This window comes from Brassica napus, unplaced genomic scaffold (genome assembly GCF_020379485.1).
Source record: "Brassica napus cultivar Da-Ae unplaced genomic scaffold, Da-Ae ScsIHWf_549;HRSCAF=825, whole genome shotgun sequence".
Classification (NCBI taxonomy): domain Eukaryota; kingdom Viridiplantae; phylum Streptophyta; class Magnoliopsida; order Brassicales; family Brassicaceae; genus Brassica; species Brassica napus.
Window position 1 is genome coordinate 30,289 of NW_026016612.1, and position 14,632 is coordinate 44,920.

General features: G+C 35.4%; 1 pseudogene; it reads left to right on the forward strand.

Moving 5' to 3' along the window:
- The first annotated feature begins 4,884 nt into the window (after window positions 1–4,884).
- On the forward strand, window positions 4,885–12,971 carry LOC125604425 (annotated as a pseudogene).
- Window positions 12,972–14,632: the final 1,661 nt, after the last annotated feature.

A 14,632-nucleotide genomic window follows, 5' to 3' on the forward strand; every position in this document is an offset into this window, starting at 1 on the left:
CGGGTGGAACCATTAAAGTAACGATCCGGGTATGTTAGCAACAATCTCACAGCTGAACTCTAGTGAACGATGGTGGAGCCATAACTCAAACAAAGGTGACGATCTGGCGCAGCGGGGACTTTGCGTTCTTTAAGAGAGGGTAAATTGTAATATCCCGTTGTAGATATGTTAAAACAACTTAAGAGAATAGATTTAGCTACCTATATCACCAAGTGCACTTTTCTTTTCGACACACATCTATTTAACTCTAGAGTTAAGCATGCGAGCTGAGTAGTAAAGAATGAGTGACGTATCGGGAACTGATTCGAGATCGTGCGAGTGATGCAAAAGCACGTGAAAATTCATGTGGTGATGTAGGGCCAGTAAACAAGTGATTTCGAACCATCAGATAAATTAACACGCCGTCCGTTGGACGGCATGGGTCCATGGGTCGAATGAACGGGCGTGAGAGGTCCATTAGCCATGGGCGGTTGAAGCGCTACATTTTTATTCTCGTTTGAAATGTATTGTTGCTCACGAGAGATTTTTCTTATTTTCTTTTAATTCAGTTTACTTATAAGTAAAACTCACAAATAATTGACGAACTGTTGTGAATGAGAATATAGAATTGGTTAAGCTTATTCTTATTCCGTAAACAATAATACATATATATAGGAATGCAAAAACTAGGGTTTAAAACCGTCTAAAACATGGGCCTATGGGCTATATGGACATCCACCTAATAATTCATAACACTCCCTCTTTAATGTCCATTATACAAAACTATTTTCTAAAGCGCATAAGATGCTGACTCATTAAAAATCTTACTAGTTAAACCGAGTGAAAAAAACCATGTTAAGGAGAAAAGAGTGCATCACACATCTACTCCCCCTGATGAGAACATAACTTGAGATATCTGATAGTACACACAATCTAATGTGATGAATTAACTCCTTAGTCTTGGGCTTGGACCGGTTCACTTCTCTTGGCAGATTTGGCACTCCTCACTGAAACATGAATATCTTGATGGTCATAGGACAAAATGACTTCAAATCACTTAGGTGTCGAAGCTAACATCCTTGTCTAACTATAAGCACTGGTCTAGCTCTGGCCAGATTGGAATATCGAGTGATATTGGGATATCTGTCGAAATTAGGTATTTTGAGACAGCTTATTCATGTCCACGAAAACAGCCATATCTCGAGTTCTATCATGGGGAATGATTGATTCAAATTGGAGATGAATGTAGACTCAAATATATTTCTATGGACCCCAATTTCATATTTTAATTCCATCTAGAAGGTATCCTTTGATTGGAAAACTTTCGACCTTCGATTCTGTTACACGAATGAAATGTGTTCATCTCTTGATTCTTCTTCAAGTATGATTGATCTTGATCATTCTCTTCCTCTTCTCTCAGTCTCAAAATACATTGGAATATTGATCACTTTCTTCTTTAGGTGTCTATCAATTGCGTGTTCTTTGTTGTCTCATTAAAATCTTAATATGGAAAACCTAATGGGACAAAACCAATGATAAGAAAAAAGAGTACAACCATGCACATCATCATATTCTCCCCCCTGGAAGCATCATCTTCGGGAGATGTATTCTCAGCATATATATCATCCTTTTAAGAATTGCTATAAGCATATCCTTAGTGAATAAACTTGTTTATTGTCAGATAATTTTTAGACCACTGGACTTCTTGTCCATAACATTACTTTCACACAAAAGGTCATATTTTGGTCTATTTGGACTCTATATCCAAATTTCTTTTTATTGACCATCTTCTAAACTTTCATATTATGCATACTTATACATACCAGTTATTCATTTTCTTCTTGTAAAAGTTACAAGTATGACTATCCTTTTCATACAAAATCACATCTTTCAATCATGAAACATATCAGTAAATTTCCAATATTATGGTACTTTATGACCACAAATTATTTTCTTTATATGTTCAATATACTCGCACGGTAATGTTATCTAGAACTGGCATTTACTACTTCTAGCAGTCCAAATCCTTATGGGGTTTACTGCAGTTTATATTCTTGTGGATCTTCGTATAAATGTCAATTTTTAGTGGCTTTCAATTCATTTCTTTTTGTTGTCACACTAAAGAAACTTAAATCAATGGTTTACTGTATTTTATATTCTCTTGGATCTTTCACATAAATGTCATTTTTCAGTGGCTTCCAATTAATTTTCTTTGTTGCTGCACTAAAGAAATTTGAATCAAGTTTATAGGAATGTAGAACTAAGGTTTAGAACCGTCTAAAACATGGACCTATGTGTCTATATTGACATCCACCTAATAATTCATAATACGAACAAAATAAACAAATAATTGTTGTGAAAATTTTTAGCAACAATCTTGGTTTGAAAAACTAGATTCGAATGGCGATTATTTAAAACAAACGCATGATAATAAATCGACCAAATATGGGATGGTTTTTACAAAAAGAAATATGGGATGGTTCTTGCAATTACTTATACTAAGAATTACAAGAAATTTATTACTCCCTCTGTTCTTTAAAGATCCATTTTTTAGAAAAAAAAATTGTTTCAAAAAGATACATTTTTTTACTTTTTCAAAACATTAATTAATGAAAAATTGTACTTTAAAAAAAAATACAATTGTGTTTAATAAAATCTCATTGGTTAAAAGTTATTGGGAATAATTAATGAAGAAAAACAATGTATTAAAAAATACATTTTTAAATATTTTATTAATAAGTGTGAAAAAACTATAACATGGATCTTTTAGGAACGGTGAGAGTATTTGTAAAATTTTAATGTTATTAGTCATTTTTTCCTTATAGATCTGTATACGTAAAATAAATAAAAATCATATAAAGTTTAAGATCTTTAATAAAAGACGTATTTCTGTACACTACATTAATTTAGTTTCTCTTAGATGTTTAAGACTAAGAGGTCAAAACTACGTCAACGACAACCTTTTTTTGGAACACCAAAAATCACGAGTTTTTTAAGCATATTCAAATATTCTCGCAAATTCATAAAAGCGGTAGTGAGTCTGCATGAATGCTCGAGTCAGCACATGTTTCTCTATTTTGTGGAAAGCAAATTGTCAATCTCAATGCATTAAAATTATTTTGTGCATTTTAAATCACTAGAAATCCCATACTAGTTAGTATTATTAATCAATCATCCACTATTATTTTTCTTAAAGTCCTTGCCAATTATTGTATCGGACAGCATGAACGAATAAACTGATAGCTTCCCTATTCTCTCTGACAATGAACTTTTTGAAGATATAGCGGCACATTATTTATCTGTTGAATTCCTTTTTTTTGTGCACGATCTGTTGAGTTCCTAAAAGCTATTGCATTCGTTTTATTAAAACTAATTTATCATTTTAAATTATTCATGTGGAAAACAAGTTGTGTACTTAATATATTCATACCAAAAAAATGTTGTAAGGGTTCAGGACTATGGTTTTGTGTTAAAAAAAACAAGCGTTTCATGTGGTTATACAAACATACTCTTGCCGTCTTACCACTATGAAAATTTTGCATAGCCATATGAAATTCAATTTACTAACAACAGAAAACCTAAATTATATATCATATATGCACAAAATTAATCTAAAGCTCGGTAAACAAAAACTTGCTTTGAAAAGATCCTAAATATTGAACAAAGAAATGTGTGGGCCGCTATAGATATTGAGATTTGTAAACAAAGAAAGAAAAAATAGTGTAAATTGTAATTCATAAATATGCGTGATTTTTTTGCTTGTATGCTTTTTTTTGAGATTTTTTTTTTTGCTTGTATGCTTCCTCATCGGTTTACGATGAATGAATCACTCTCTGTAAATTTCAAGACATAGATAATAAATAATTAATATCGTATAATTTATATTATACTACATAAATACAAGCTCGCTGGATCACTAAATTATTAAGTGATTTTAGTTTACACATACTAATTTGTTAGGCCCTCAGTTTTTTGCATAAAATAGTTACTATTGACCATTAATATTCATTGTAAAACATTTCCGGAACTTTTTCAAATTACAAATAATTTGAACAGTAAATTTTTTGCAACAGGTAAACAACAAAACCATGTACTCACCGTGTTCAATTATTATTATTATTTTTTGTAATATGTCCCTTTTTATTAATAAAAGAGAATACTATATATACACATGTATGGTGCACAAAAAATTCACATGTATACTATATGTATACACAGTATTCTCTTTTAGTCACTAAAGAGGAACATATTATAAAACAATCGAACATGGAGAGAAGTCGGTAACTATACATGTTTTTGTGAAATAAGTTAATGGGTAATGGAGTGTATGTATAACCTATGGTTTCGGTAATTTCCATAATTGGAAATTGTGCATCTTCATCCAACATCCACACTTTGCATCCACGAAGACTTTCCCATAACTATTTTGTGAGGTATATTAATTTCCTTGTAAAATATGCAAGTGTAAACCACGCAGTAGTAGTGGTAGACTAGTGCTCTTGAGGGAACAACAGCCCCAATACAGATCCGGCTTCGAAACTTCGTGTGGCTATCTAGACTAACGTTAAATCGCAAGAATATGTGAAGTGCCGTGGATTTTGTGAGACTAGTCAGTTGACCTCAGTTTCCGGATCCCCACCGTTATAAAAAAAAATGTAAATGTAATATTAATCAAACCCCAATGTTCAGGCTGAGTTTCTATACACTAACTCAAATCATATATTTAAACGTTGGTACATGCCACTATAATGGGCTATAAATACGAGGCCCGACAATCTTTTTACATGTGAGGTTTAACTACATAAACTCGCACCGTAGGCGCGTGACTGCCAAACCCACCACATAACCGCTGCAAAGAAAAAAATACTACACCCGCATTTATCCGCTGAAATTTAAGAAAATTATTTTTTTTAAAATCTTTTTGTAAATTGACGGTTATCTGCATTTTAAATTTGCCCAATCCGTACATGCATCCTCGTAAAACAAATTCAATCCACATATCTATACCTACAATTCCAAATTTCAAATAAATTGATTCACACAAATTCTATAGAAGTGGATGATAACATGAACCAAACCAAACCGAAAACCCAAATAGTGTTAAACCGAACCGCCAAATTGAATGGCAATATTGTTTACTAGTTTTGGAATTTGGCGAGTAAGAAAGAGGCGCTTGTGAAAGAAACCGATAATGCTACGGTTATGTGAAATGGCAATGCTACTTCAGTCTTTGTTAAACCTTGAACAGGGTTTCGTTTTCATTAGGTTACTAGTGGTTCAACTACAATGGCTCCTGCTTTGAGTAGAACAAGCCTATACACCACCTCTCCTTTGACCTCCCTTCCATGGGTCCGGTGAGAAGTTCGAGTACCAAGCTGAGGTTTGTTCGTTTTCCTCCTAAAGTTTCGATTTTTAAATCGTGGGCACTTGTCAATTTGCTGAAAGTTTGAGACTTTATGATTTGTCAGGTGAGCAGATTGTTGGATTTGATTGTTCATAGCTTATACAGTCACAAGGAGGTCTTCCTCAGGGAGCTTGTTAGGTTAGTCCATTTTTCTTTCTTTTATTTGTTTTACAATTGATTTAAATGTGTGATTGTATATATGTTTACAGTAACGCAAGTGATGCGTTGGATAAGCTGAGGTTCTTGAGTGTGACAGAGCCTGCTTTGTTTGGAGATGGTGGTGACCTTGAGATTAGGATCAAGCCTGATCCTGATAACGGAACCATCACCATTACGTATGAGAGACTTCTTATATTTTTTTTTTTAATCAACAGTTAGATAAGAAATAATTACTTTAAAGAGATTGTTGTTAATTTGGGCAGTGACACTGGAATTGGAATGACAAAGGAAGAACTTATAGACTGCCTTGGTACCATTGCTCAGATTGGCACTTCCAAATTCTTGAAGGCTCTCAAGGTTTTTTTTTAGTGGCTAGCAGTGTTCTAGAAATCGGTCTAGGCAGCGACTAGGCAAATCGGGTTTAAAACGAAATGATTGGTTAGATTTTTTTTTATTAAATCGGTCTAGACATAGAAAAAATTCGGTCTATTTACCCGCTTAAACAATAATCCTCTATAAGACGCATAACTTTGAACATTGGTTGCCAGCAAATCAATCTTGACGTCAAATTTTGAGTCATTGATTTAATATCTCTCTCTGTCTATTCAGGAAAACAAGGACCTTGGTGCTGACAATGGTTTGATAGGACAGTTTGGTGTTGGGTTTTACTCTGCTTTCTTAGTTGCTGAAAAGGTAAAGACTATTCCAGCTTCTGCTACTATAGTGTTATCTAGTGAAGAGGGAGTGGACTTATACTTGTCTCTGTTTTCAGGTTGTTGTGTCAACGAAAAGCCCCAAATCTGACAAACAGTATGTTTGGGAATCGGTAGCTGACAGTAGCTCATATGTGATCAGAGAAGAAACAGACCCTGAGAACTTCCTACGCCGTGGAACGCAGATAACTCTGTATCTAAGGGTACACTTCTCTATTCAACCGTTCTTTCATGCGTTGAATATTTTGATATCTCTTGACTACAGGAGGATGATAAATACAAATTTTTGGAGTCTACAAGAATCAAGAACCTTGTGAAGAACTACTCTCAGTTCGTTGGGTTCCCGATCTATACATGGCAGGAGAAATCAAGGACAATAGAGGTGAGGACAATAACACTTTTTTGCCTTATTGTAATTAAAGAAGAGTGAAACTAACATTGTTTGAGATTTTTCCAACATTCTTGGTTAGGTTGAAGAGGAAGAACCATCTAAGGAAGAAGAAGAAGAGAAAGAGGTAGAATCTTGTGCTTTTTCAGTTGTTACTGATTCCTGTTGACTGACATGACCTTGTTACTTGTTTGATTCCAGGGTGAGCCCAAAAAGACAAAGAAGACTACTAAAACCGAGAAGTACTGGGATTGGGAGCTAGCCAATGAAACAAAACCTTTATGGGTGAGCCGTGAAGCTTGTTAACGTCCTTAATGATGTTTGACATGCTCACTTGTTTATGGTTTTGTCTTTAAATAGATGCGCAACTCAAAGGAAGTGTCAAAGGAGGAGTACAATGAGTTTTACAAGAAGGCTTTTAATGAGTTCTTGGATCCACTTGCTCACACTCACTTCACAACAGAGGGAGAGGTTGAGTTTAGGAGCTGTGACAACCCATCCTCTCACTAGGAATCTAGGTTCACAGCGCTGCAGCGCACCGACCCCAACCCCTCCATTATGAGTCCTCTCACTCCATAATTAGGTTGTTGGTGAGACTCGAACCCAGGTCCTCACCTTTTAACAACACTCCTCCAGGATGAGTTGTCACCAATTGAGCTGCAGATCAATTGGTGACAACTCACCCTGGAGGAGTGTTGTTAAAGGGTGAGGACCTGGGTTCGAGTCTCACCAACAACCTAATTATGGAGTTAGAGAGGACTCATAATGGAGGGGTTGGGGTCGGTGCGCTGCAGCGCTGTGAACCTAGATTCCTAGTGAGAGGATGGGTTGTCACATAAAAAGTCGACTTTTTTGTGACAACCCGCCCCGTGGGACTACCCGCCCATGGGCCCCAGGCTCACAGCGCTGCAGCGCACCGACCCCAACCCCTCCATTATGAGTTTTCTCTAACTCCATAATTAGGTTGTTGGTGAGCCTCGAACCCAGGTCCTCACCCTTTAACAACACTCCTCCAAATTATAACATCCCGAGTTGTGATATGTGAAAAGGCTTAAGAGAATTGATTTGGCTACCTATGTCACCAAAGTTGACTTACCTTTTCCGGAACACATCCTGAAAGAACTCCAGAGTTAAGCGTGCTTGAGCTGGAGTAGTGGAAGGATGGGTGACCTATCGGGAAGTGATTCGCAATAGTGTGCGAGTGAGGCCAAAGCATGGGAAAAGGTCGGGTGGTGATTGCAGGGTCAGTAAACAATGATTTCGAGCCTTTGGAAAATTAACGGATCGACCGTCAGACGGGATGGGGCCCACGGGCCGAGAGAGCGGGCGTGGGTGGCCCATTAGCCGTGGGCGGGTCGGGGCGTTACAGGAGCATTCTGTACAGCCCTGGGATGGGTCCTCTTAACAACGAGGACGTTACAAACCCGAAAACAAAGAACATTCGTCTCCACGTCTAGCGTGTGTTTATCTCTGATGACTTTGATGGAGAGCTGGTGAGCCTTGTAAAACATAGAACCAATGTTTAGCTCCTCTGGTTCCATTTTTCTTTTCACATGTTTCACTATGTGTTTTGTAGTTCCCAAGATACTTAAGCTTTGTGAAGGGTATTGTGGACTCAAACGATCTCCCTCTTAACGTCTCACGTGAAATCCTCCAAGAAAGCAGAATCGTAAGTGCTGCCACAGCTAGTGTGTGATACAAGAATATCACACCTTTATAAATAATACACACCTTGTTATAACATTCAGGTGAGAATCATGAGAAAGAGACTCATTAGGAAGACTTTCGACATGATTCAAGAAATCTCAGAAAGTGAAAACAAAGAGGTTAGTGTCCTCTCTTTACTCCATTTTTATTCTCTTAAATCCCACTCGAAGTCTCAGGATCTATATTCAAAAAATCGCTAGGCAGCAAATTGCTGCCAGCAATTAGGTTCTTTGTATAGGACTAGATTCTTTAAAGAATTATTTGTTATATATTGTATATTTATATTATTTTTTAGGTTTAAGTATAAAATTTATTTTGATGATTTATAAAAATTAGGTATACAAAAAAAATGAAATCAGACAAACTTGTGCACTTACACTAATATTGTTGCTTGATTTAACAGATTCAAATTAGATCAATTTGGATTGATTTTAACTGATTTAGAACGGTTTAAACTGATCTGAGTCGTTTAAATCTGGCTTTAAGAAAACCGTTTTGGCTACGACTGATTTGCCACCTAGGCGGGATATTCATTTTCTTTGGTACAAGTGATTACAGGATTACAAGAAGTTCTGGGAGAACTTTGGTAGATTCATTAAACTGGGTTGTATTGAAGACACTGGTAACCACAAGCGTATCACACCGTAGCTTAGATTCTACAGTTCCAAGAACGAGGAGGAGTTGACAAGCTTGGATGAATACATCGAGAACATGGGAGAGAACCAAAAGGCTATCTACTACCTTGCTACCGACAGTCTGAAAAGTGCCAAGTCTGCTCCTTTCTTGGAGAAACTAATTCAAAAAGATATTGAGGTAATATGATTCAAAACTAGTTTTTCAACTTACAAACTTCCTGATTCTGATATGATTTGTCTTTGCCATTGGTTTTCATTGATGATAGGTTCTGTACTTGGTTGAACCAATCGATGAAGTTGCTATTCAGAACTTACAAACCTACAAAGAAAAGAAGTTTGTTGATATCAGCAAAGAAGATTTGGAGCTTGGTAAGTGTTGTTAGAGCAATTCATGTGCAGTTAGTGTGAGACTTTGTTTCTCTAATGGCGCTAATTTGGACAGGTGATGAAGATGAAGTAAAGGAAAGGGAAGCTAAACAAGAGTTCAATCTTCTGTGTGATTGGATGAAGCAGCAGCTTGGTGACAAAGTTGCCAAAGTCCAAGTCTCGAATCGTTTGAGCTCGTCTCCTTGTGTGCTCGTCTCAGGCAAATTTGGTTAGTCTGCTAATATGGAAAGGTTAATGAAGGCACAAGCACTTGGAGACACATCAAGCTTGGAGTTCATGAGAGGTAGGAGAATACTAGAGATCAATCCAGATCATCCCATCATCAAAGACTTGAATGTAAGTGTTTCATAAACACTCCTGTCACAGAAATCTCAAATAAAAAGCCTAATAGTGAGTTTTTGAATATTTTTTGAAGGCTGCTTGTAAGAATGCACCTGAGAGCAGTGAAGCAACAAGAGTGGTTGATCTCTTATATGACACTGCTATAATCTCAAGTGGATTCACTGTAAGTAGAATCTAACAACTTTCTTGTTTTCTATTGGTTTTCCTCACTTTTGATGTGTTTGTGGGACAGCCTGATAGCCCGGCTGAGCTGGGGAACAAGATTTATGAGATGATGGCTATGGCTGTTGGAGGAAGATGGGGCCGTGTTGAAGGTGAAGAAAGCTCGAGTGTGGGTGAAGGAGATGAGAAAGATGGAGAAGCAGAAGTAGTTGAACCATCTGAAGTTAGGGCAGAGAGTGATCCATGGCAAGATTGATTCAAAACTTTTGTCATGTGAATTTTTGACACCAGAATGTTTCTTTTTACTAGGATTGGGTACGAGTATCATGGGCCTAGTGAAAACCCGTTATTGGATTACGTGATGGAGAATTAATCCGATATTTGTAGGTTTTTTTAAATTCGGATCTTTTTCAAAATATTTCTCTAATAATATTTAAAATATTATAATTATTTTCTGAAATTTGATGCAAAACATTCCTCTCAGTTTATATTTTTTACGTGATAATTTCATGCTGTTTTTAGAGCTTTTTTGTATGAATATGATACATTTTGATTAGCAACTTATAGTTTTTGGCCTAAACCAATCTAGTGAAACGTTACGAGACCCTTCCAAAACCAAAATCAAAACCCACTACAATTGGTTAGTAATCAATGAAATTTAAGAGATAATATCGAATCCAGATTTTTTTTTTTTGAAAAAGAAAATCAGTGATTTTGGACAAAGATAAGAGTTTTACACATACCATATATTCAAGCCAAACTCTGTTTGGTCTTGAGAATCGAGATACGGAATATCACTCGTTAGAAACAAATCAATATTATAAAGGTATCTTTTACCAGCCGTTTATTTTCTTTTTAATGTTGGTCAACGATATATCTGTTAACCAATATACTATCCGCCTCGTTACTTTCTATAAATCATATAATTTTGCACCCTCTTGAGCTATCAACACCATCACCAAAACAATGGCGTCTAAAGCGTATTCTATCTTGTTCATTTCACTAATTCTTACATGTAAGTCTATTTTCATCTCTTAATCATCGATTTACATACTAAACCTAATTAGTCAATTTGGTTTATTGATTGTTGATATTAGGTATGAGATCAGTGCGCATACCCAAGGCCGAAGCGACGTACGTAAAGTACCATAGCTGCCATACTGTAAAAGATTGCATTAAAGATATAGATTGTTTGATTGCACCGGTTCAATGTTTAGAGTCACGGTGTACGTGTATTCTTATCTCACCACTCTCAAGCAGAAAAAACCTTAACCTTAAACCAGCGGAGACGCCATTAAGGTGCAAGACAGCAAGTGATTGTGAAGATAAGCTCATTTGCGTTTTTGGAAAATCTGTCTGCGAAAATTCACAATGTCAGTGTTTAGATGGTTAGAAATTTTAGAAAATTGAAGTGCTGTGTTTTTTTTTTGTCTACTGGTATGAATAAAAGTATTTTATCCAAATGGTATGAACAAGATGGATAGAAAATATATATAGACGTGTGATACAAAAAGTACCCGTTTGAAGTAAGAAAAATAAAAATAAATAAAAATATATTTTAAAAATTATCAAAATATGTATTTCAAAATTGGCTTATCCAAGATATTTAAAGTTAATAATAATATTAGCTATCCAAATTTCTGGAACCTGTTTTATTATCCCAATTTCATTTTTTAACTAAAATAGTATTTCTCTATATTTTCTCTTTCTAAAATATTATAAAATCATACAGAGGAATAAAGCTTAGCACTATAATAGTTTATTTTATTTATTTATCAAAAGTATTTCAATATTTAGATTACTTATATTTCAACTGGAGCTTTAAAGTCTGGTGGTAAATGGTTCACGACTGTGAGTTCCGCCACGTGGAAACGAATCTCAGCCACTGAAATATTCACATGTGGTTTTGTAGCTCTCTGGGACTGAAGACCATTCTAGTGCAACCCATGTCCCTCGTGTAACTCTGGTCACCGTGTGGTCCGTAGTTGTCTCGGTCTCTAGTCTAGACTCACCTCGGGTGAGGGCCAGGACACCTGATATTATTCACAGCGTCCCAAATAAACATGCCAAATTATAATTTAGAACTGCGGTATGAACCAATTATTTTGTGAACTAATAATTAGGCCATCTATCCATCTATACATATAAAGTTTGATCCTGAAAAATTCACCACTTTCTTCTCTATATCATTTCTTGAAAGAACTTCTCCATATCATTTTAAGGATTTCTACATGTCTTTTCTGATCGTGGGCGATTGAAGATTACGAAAAGTTCTAGGCTTTCATGCACCTTATAAGAAACGCATTGACATCTGCTTGAATATGAAACTAATGTTGCTACTGAGCTGCTTGAAAATAATCTAGTGGCTATTTACCGGAGATTCCATTCCCACTCGAAAATCTGTTTTCGATCTGATCAAAGGATATCTCGGGAATCTGATTCCAATACGTGGCTGAGATTATCATTACTGGAGTTTATGACAGTACCAGACCACCAAGGTGAATCTACCAGCACCACCGTTAAAATCCGACCCCCATCGCCGCCGGAGAATCCAAATGCCATTTCTATTCTCTTTCAAAAGCGCAGGAAGAAAAAGAGAGATTAGTACTTTGAATGAATGGCTTTACAACCGTCCGATCAGATAACTATATTACATTTTTACCCTTTAAGAAACAAATCCCACGATGTTGAAACTCTTAGTCAGACTTGTATCTGTATTGTTTCGACGGCAGATGTTTTTTTCTTTGAACAACCGGCAAATGTTTTTTTACTCTCTTTCCATTGTTTACTTAATGCTTGCTCAATGCTTTGACATGTCATTTACGAAACACGACTTACCTGTCATTAAGACACGTGTCTTTTGATCGTGGTTCTGTGTCGTTGGATTTGTGACCAGTGTCTCTCTTTTTTTGGCTATAAACTCTTTTTGTTAAGTTGAGTTTAGTTTCAATCCAAATTTTTTGAATACTTTGGGTTTGGGTTTCAAACTTTCAATTCAAAGTAGCACCAGATTCTCACATGCAAGTGCGATGTTTCCGCTCTTACCCTTGTTTTACATCTTCCAATTAAAAAAATGCAAACCAATTACATTTACATAAAAGTCTCCTTAATGATTTTTGGTATGGACAACTAAAACAAAAAAGATATACAATTAGTTTATATTACTTTCAATTTCAAATGAGAATACATAAAATATTTTTAAATATTTTAAAAATCTAAACATATTTTAAATTGTTTAACTTTTTGCTACTAACCAAGTAAAACAATCACTCACATTTATAGATACTTGAATTTACGTGTGGTGTTGAGACCAATACCGGTCCCGAGGGAAAGCATTAGAAGCTCAGGCTTCCGGCCTTGTTAAGTTAAGTATTTAACATGCCATTGATTCCCAAAAGTTTCAAGTAGTTTTTTCTGTGATAACCAGGTTAGGTGTTTGATTCCTCCACCGGTACTGGTTGAGACCATAAGTTCGAAACAAAATTTAAGATATAAGAACTTATATCATACGTATAACAAGGTCAAAATTTTACTGTTAACAAATATTTCCTTGTTACACAAAAAATGTCACTTTACAATTCCAATGCAAATTATACTTAATATCAGTTAAAAGTTAATTGCAAACTACATTGGTTTTATAAATAATTATATTTACCTCAAATACTATTAGTCAGAAAGATGTAATTAATAACAACTTACATATACTTCCGTTACTTTCTTAGCTAAAGTGTCAAAGTGACGGATGCAGTAAGAAATACTCCGCGTGAAGTACAGACAGATCACTAGCTTAAAGGATTTTGCAGACTCTTCAAGGATTTCCTGCTTACGAATGGCTGCTGACGATTCCAACCCTTGCAGCATATATGATAATTTCTCGAGAACCTTATTGATCGATGCAAGCATTACTTTATGTTTTTTTTTTAACATAGCATTACTTTACGTTAGGAACATATTTTCTAGAAGAACAGGTACACACGATGTTGATTTTGCTACTGTTGTTATTCCAACTAGGGCCGGCGTCCGCGCTGCGCGCGGATTACATGTTTAATAAAAATCAGGTGAATTAAAATTGTGTGTTTTTTGGTTTCTGAAAAGTTAAGTTTTGTTTTTTTATACAGGGGAGAAGTTCGAAACGGTGATCATTTTTTTTTTAAAAACAACTGTAAGTATGAATAATAAATAGTTTTGAGGAATTCGATATTTGAATGAGAAAATAATCTTTGTGTGTGACAATTTAATTGATGTAGGAAGTGGTAACGTAAATGTTTTAAAAGTTGACTGGTGGTGTTTGCTATGAGGCTTAGGATAGCAGTTTATTCCTCTTTTGGAAGCGTTGAATGATATCAATTTCGTTGTTAAAGTAGAAGCGCGTTCCAGGTGTTGCTGTGAGTGATAGTTTTTCTGAAAAAGGCAAATATTTGTTAGCATTTAGTTTTTTGTAAAGTTTATGTTTAGTTTATTACCTTCATGTATCCGTGGAATGATACTTGTGATGATTACGACTTGTTTTTTCCTTGTTGATATGCGATTTAACTCTCTGAAATTAGATGCCTCCTTGTCCCATAAAGTTAGACGTACCAATTTCGATCTACAAATAATTATTGTATTAGATTTTGTTTAGTTGTAAACCAATTATTACTTAATAAAAAGTTTGTACCTGTCTAAACGTAATCCAATGATGATTTTTGAATCTGTAGTGGTTATATAAATCACTTCCTTGGATGAGGCAATGCGGCCAACAACATCTGTAGGAATA